This window comes from Bacillus rossius (genome assembly GCF_032445375.1).
Source record: "Bacillus rossius redtenbacheri isolate Brsri chromosome 9 unlocalized genomic scaffold, Brsri_v3 Brsri_v3_scf9_2, whole genome shotgun sequence".
NCBI lineage: Eukaryota > Metazoa > Arthropoda > Insecta > Phasmatodea > Bacillidae > Bacillus > Bacillus rossius.
The window spans coordinates 9,652,870-9,659,492 of record NW_026962013.1 but is presented as its reverse complement, the minus strand read 5'-3'; positions in this window follow the sequence as shown (position 1 = coordinate 9,659,492).

The window sequence follows — 6,623 nt, the reverse complement described above, 5'->3', positions numbered from 1 at the left end:
TACTGAACAGTTATGTTTTTTATAAGTAAAATAATTATTTAATAATGTGTACTAATAATTTTAATTAATAAAAAAGGGGGACTTGGCCAACCCCTAAATTGATTTCATGAGCAATATTTTATTTCTTATATTTTAAGTTAAATATATTTGCATGCCTGTAAGTAAGTAAGTATTTTTTCATAATTTTAATCCAAACATGCTGTGGTTATAGGGAAAAATTTTCTTTAATTTTTTTTTATTGAATCATGTACATTTTGATGATTTTACATTATGCATTGTTATCTGAAATGTAATATATAGTACAGTGTGTTGAGCATGCAGAAATTACAAATTTGTGTGAAGGCAGATTAGAATAATAAAACCAAAACAAAAAAAAACTACATTGATTCCTAAATAAGTGAATGAATTTATTCAGAGTATTCAAGTTGATAAAATAAGCAACTTTGTCCTGGCTTGCTAAGAACCGAACTGAGAACTGCTTTGACTACTAAACGAAACAACCAAACTGAAATTATAGTAAAGATGATTAGAAGAAAAAAATAATGTGAAGTAAAGTTTAGTTCAAAAATGACTAGGTTGGAACAACATGTGGAAGAATATATATCTGACTAGCTTCTGTGTGACTGTGTTTATGGCAGAATTAGAGACAACCAACCTTCTTTGAGCAGATGGTTAATGTTTTGTGTATTTTAAATGCTAGTTTTTGTTACTTAAGATGTTTTAGTATTTATAACAGACAGGCCTCTGCGAATATTCAAATATCAAAAGGAATAATTCAGTATTTGTAGTCAAGATATTCTTTTTGAAATAACAAATATTTTATTATATTCCAAGTGTAGTGAAGCTGTTGAGTATCACCTTGTGTAAGTAACAACATTGAGGTTAAAATTAAATCGTTGTACAATATTAATGAATAAATACACAATATAAATAAATATATTAGTGGGCCTTATGGAACTTTTCGTAGTTGAATTTTACATACACACATTGAAAAGCAGGATGGCTAAAGATCAAACCGTGGGATAATTTTTCTTTTGGAAATTTTTTAATTTGAAAATAAGTGAACAGTGAAAAGCTTGCAACTATTACAAAAAAAATTTTTTAAGTGTACTGGGTTTCAGTATTTATGTTGAAACAAAAATGTTCTCCCAATTTAAAATTCAAATTTTATTTTCATATTTGAGAATATTTTGAAATCTGTATATTTGAATTTTATTATTATAAAACTGATACACAGGCCTCCTAACACATGTAATACAGTGGTCTTATTTTCTCCACTGAAATCTGTACAACACGAACATTTTATAGTTCCAACTAAATTTCTTTGAAAACACACAATTGTTTTAACTTATTCATATGCATATGTACCTTTGAGATGTCTGCAATTATTGTGTTTATGATGCAAGGATTAGTGATGTGTTATGTTTATTTTTAATTTAATTTTTATCAGTCTTCTCACGATTTTAAATAATTTTTTGGTATATATATAAAATAAATTGTTCCATAGCCTTAATATGCAACCACTATGATGAATTGATATTATCATTTGTGATTATGTTGAGGGAATGAAAAGTTGTACTACACACTGCCTTGGTTATCATAGTAATAAGTTTATTGGAGAAAATTCTTTAAACCCTTATAAGTTATAAGTTGTATGTTCTATGAGATGAAATATAGAGTGCTTAATACATACTGTTTTTCATATATTACTAATTGTCTTTAACATGGTTAAAACAAATTTTCCTGTCTATCTTAAATTATTTAGGGAAAAATTATTGTATAAATATGTATCTCTGTATTAAGTTTTTGAGAAAATACAGCAGCTTATATATCCTATATCATTATAATAAATATGCAGAAAAAATATTAAAACTGAAATATGCTAGATTTACTTAATTGTTGCTGAGACATGTCGAGTTTCAGGTATAAATTTCTGTCATTCTTGTAATGCTGAGATGATCTGAAAGGAAAATAATACTATGTATGTCCGTACATACAGCTAATGATATGTTTTCCTTTTAAGCTGCCCCTAAATATTTTAATGTTCTTTCAGTTTGAACATCTTTAGCATGGGAATGTGTTTCAAAATCAGTTATATCAAAAGTTTTAAATTATATACTAGGGCTATGGTAGGTTAACTTACGCATTTATCTATTTAAATGCTGCATTGCAGTTTTAGGAAATTGTAGCCAAGAATCTAAACTTTCACTACATACCTGCATTGCAAGCTCATAGGAGGTACTGTATGTGTATGTGTAAAGAGAATTTTGTGGTATTTTGGATTATAAAGCAATTTAACTTTAAAACATTTTATAGCAAATTTGAGAAGATTCCAGATTTTTTAAGATCAGAATTAGTCTAATACCAGATTTAATTCATTATTATCTTTCTATTTCAAAGAGATGCCTCTTCTGGGGTATTATTAAAAAAGGGAATCCTTGCACAACTATGTTGGTCATCTTTCTAGGGTTAAAATTAAACTGCAATTGCACAATAAATATATAGATGAGTTAGATTCTACTCAGTACATTTAACACTTAAAAATTCTTTATTTTAGCTTTATATACAATACATAAATTGGGAGAGACAGCAGGATTCTTCATACCAAAGTTTAAGACTGTTTAGAGAAAAATCAAAATTCTTGGCTTAGTGTTTCAGATTTTGCACAGGAGCCTGTATTCAGGGTGCTATTTAGGTAATAATAGTAATTTGTTCATTTTTCATATGTAGTTACACAAGTTAATCTTACCGTTACATGAGTTATTCTGGTTTTTACAATTTTTTTTTTTTTGTATTTACGAGCAGTGTCAGTTGATTAAATTCTTAAATGTTTCCCTCGTTTTTCTTGTTTGTGTGCAATATGCAGATAACATCTATCACTCATAAGTTTTATCTATGGAATTTTCTTTATGTAACAAAATAGACCTTCATTTTTGGCAGACAGATTCTTCTTTGACTTTGGTTCGAATTAAAAAGAAAATTTGGCTTCGCACACCCCTATGATTAATGTATTGTAAACACTTGATCTTATTAAACTAACAAAAAAGTTGAATTGTGTTGGTACGTGTCCAAATTTAGCATATTAGAGAAGTTAACAGAAAGTTATCCATATATTTGAATTGCTATTTTCACATACCTATAGTCATAATACTCATCTCACCAATGCTGCCTTGTTCGATAAGCATCTGTGAATGTTTGTACATCAGGGAAATTTGAAAGGTGTGTCTTCAACTTTAGTTTGGGTGCTGTTCTTGTGGTGCCTCAACGTAGCTGTTAGTTGTTTCTGAAATGTTGCAGTAGCAGACATGAGTTGCATTTTGCTAGCATTGTTCTCATTTTCTTATAGTCGAAAGTGTCATATAATATTTATTTAAAATTGTAATATTTACTGATTGTACGAGAACAATGTTCAGTGAACTTTAATAATGTTATACACTTCATTAAACATCAAGCTTTGTTAAAAAGTTATTTTATTTATCACATGAAAAAAGTTTATTTTTCATATTAATAACTATGTCAATACTCTATAATTATTTTTTAAGTGTATGTTATTTTGTATTTGTTTGCATAATAACAGCATTTTTATATGAAAATGTTTTATGATTTGAAATTTGTATTTGCTTACCCTTCGTACCCTTTTGTGTGTGTGTGTGTTTGTGTGTATACACATTTAAGGCAGACAATATTAAAAACATCTTTCCCTAAGAAAACAAATTTTCTAATGTACATCATACACAACATTAAAATTCTAACCATCCTGAAAAGCTGGCTATACATAATGTACTGGAGGCTGGTTGTGTTGGTTTTTAGTTGGTTACCAATTCTGTAGTTCGGCTTCAGGTTGCAGACGTACAGCTTTATGTCGTTATATATTGTTAACTTTCCCAATGCAAGTTTGTTAATTTCTCTGCAGTAGGTTGACTATACCGTAACGTACAGTGTTGAGTACTGAATATTTAATTTTAAATGTGGCTTTGTAAAATAGCATCAAGAATAAAATAAAATATCTTATTATGGTATTCATGGATATATTGTGGGTGGTAGTAATATCTTTGCAAACAGGTTGATCTCAATTGGTGATATGTATGTTAATTGTCCAAAGTATGTTTTAAACACATGATTTATTTGTAAGCAAAGTACTTGAACGAATGATAATCCACTGTAAACACTTTTGTATGCACCTATTTCAACAGTTCAAACAGTACACAATAAACCTTTCAAATACACACATGAGATATTCCTCTTAAAAAGCACAAATAAATTTGGCTTTTGCAGTACACAAATTTATTGACAGAATCTACTGTAAGTCATAGTTAAAAATCTGTAGGATTCCCACGGGGGTCCATGGGATAACGTGTGTCACTCACATTTCACAGTTATGATTTAGCAAGTGCAAGCGGGACCCCGTCAGCGAGAGGCTTTTTGATTCCCGGGGGGCCCGGACCCCTCAGGATTTACACCCTCGCTGTAAGTTATTTGTGCCATCTAATATTTTGGTTTCTGTGAAAATAGTCTAGCTGTTAAAAATATTTATTACCACTTACTCAATAAACCACATTAATATTCAGCATAATACAAAGATTAGTTATGCTAAGGCTAGCTAATTGGATAGAAGAGACTACTTTATTGACCCCACCAGATTTCCACAAAAATTACTCAATCAGTTGCAGTATTGTTGTTTAATACTTAATAAAATAGGCTAAAGTCACTCTAATCACTTTTATTCTTTATAATGTATCAGTTCACAGAATGTAGCAGATATAATTTAGTTCAAGAAACAAAATTTTCAGGAGTCGTGCAATGATCACTTGTAAAGTAAGTATTAAAAGTCATTACCTCGTTAGCGCAATTAGGTAGTTTGGGTTCTATATCCATAAGTTGTTTATACAGGTAGCAACGCATTCCAAAATTTATTAAATTCAATGAAACCTGTTAAAACTTTGCAACGTTGCTATATTTAAATCAGACTTATATTTTAGTGGCATGTCACAACGCAAATCCAATGTTTATTATAATCTTTCTGTTTTCTCGGTCAAACCCTTAATGTTTCTAACAACAGATGGTTGGAAAAAAAAGTGTGTGTGTAATTTGGTATACGTGATGGAAATGAAACTTCTTTGGCAAATAAAACCTGGACTCATAAGTGCTCTCTTTGTTTTGTTTTGATACATTGAAATTTTACTCTCATTGTGCCCAACGAAGATTCACTTCAAAAATATTTAGTTTTAAAGCTAAAACAATACTCTTATGATACTGTTTAACAATACTGACTTATAAAAAGAATAAAAACAATACGTATTTGAAATAACATCATTTTCTTGCGAATATGGCCCGTGATGACAATAAGATCAAATCCAATTTGTTGACCTCTGCCCAAATACTCCTTACTAGATGCTAGCAAGTCTGATGGTGTCAGTCGTAGGTGAATTCCTACCGGTGTGACCCGCCTATCCCTGCAGCACGGCAGGGTTCAACCTCAGCCGCACGCCACCATGTGGAGCCAGCTCAAGACATCAGGGCCAGACAAGTTCTCTGCACCGTCCGCAGCATATTTTTCGTCCTTTTCACATCTGAAATTACTCCGTCCAACTCTTCTACCGTAACCATCCTTCTGTTTCCTGTAACTAACCTGCTTGTTATTAATGCATGAAATTTTTGCATCCCGCATGTCTGTGCCCAGGGTTTTTCCTGTGTCTATGCAGGTTTTACCTGGGACCAACTTACCGAGTTTTAATCTAGGATAGTCAGTGAGGGGAGTTAGTCATAGCAGAAATGATGCCATGGCTGGCCAATCCCCTCCTAGCACATGATGCATACTACCTCTCCTGCGTGGTTTAGGCTTTGGCCTGAGACGCACTTAGAGTCTTCCCTGCCCAGACCTCTCCCGCACTCAGCTTTAAGTTAGGTTAGGAAAAAAAAAGTTTCACAACAGTGATTAATGAAAACGTTGCATTAAAATTTGGCCTTGAAATTTTACTCCCATCTCACCTAAAGAAGTTTCACTTCAAAAACTTATATGTACTCCAGATAGTGGAAGTAAAATTATCTAGATGTCATATGTTTTAATAAACTGGACCGGAAATTTTATCCTCAGAATCAAATTCAATCTGTGCGCCCTAGACGCGCTAATAATTAACACGATAATTATTTGTGCGCCCTAGACGCGCTAATAATTAACACGGTAATTATTAGATTACAAACTAATGTTTGCCAAACTTATCCAAATTTTTTTTTTTTATAATTTAAAACTTACATCCTAAAAATGTAGTGGGAAATAATAGGATTACACTTTTAAAATATATAAAAAATCTGGTATTGAAATATTCATAAAAGGACCAAATAAATTGAGAACATACACTATAGTGCACTTTTAGATGGTAAGTAATTTCGTATATAATATATATTTTTTTAAATTTACAGTTATTGATTGCAAATACATACTATACATAATCAATAAAAATTAATATTTTTTGGTAATGCCGAATCATGCTTTAATATCATTAACTACTGTCTTTAATATTTCAAATCAACCTAGAGTCATTTGTGATAAAATATTTATGTATAACATAAACACTACTACAAAATTATATACCTACTACAGTTTCGAAATACTGCATGTGGGA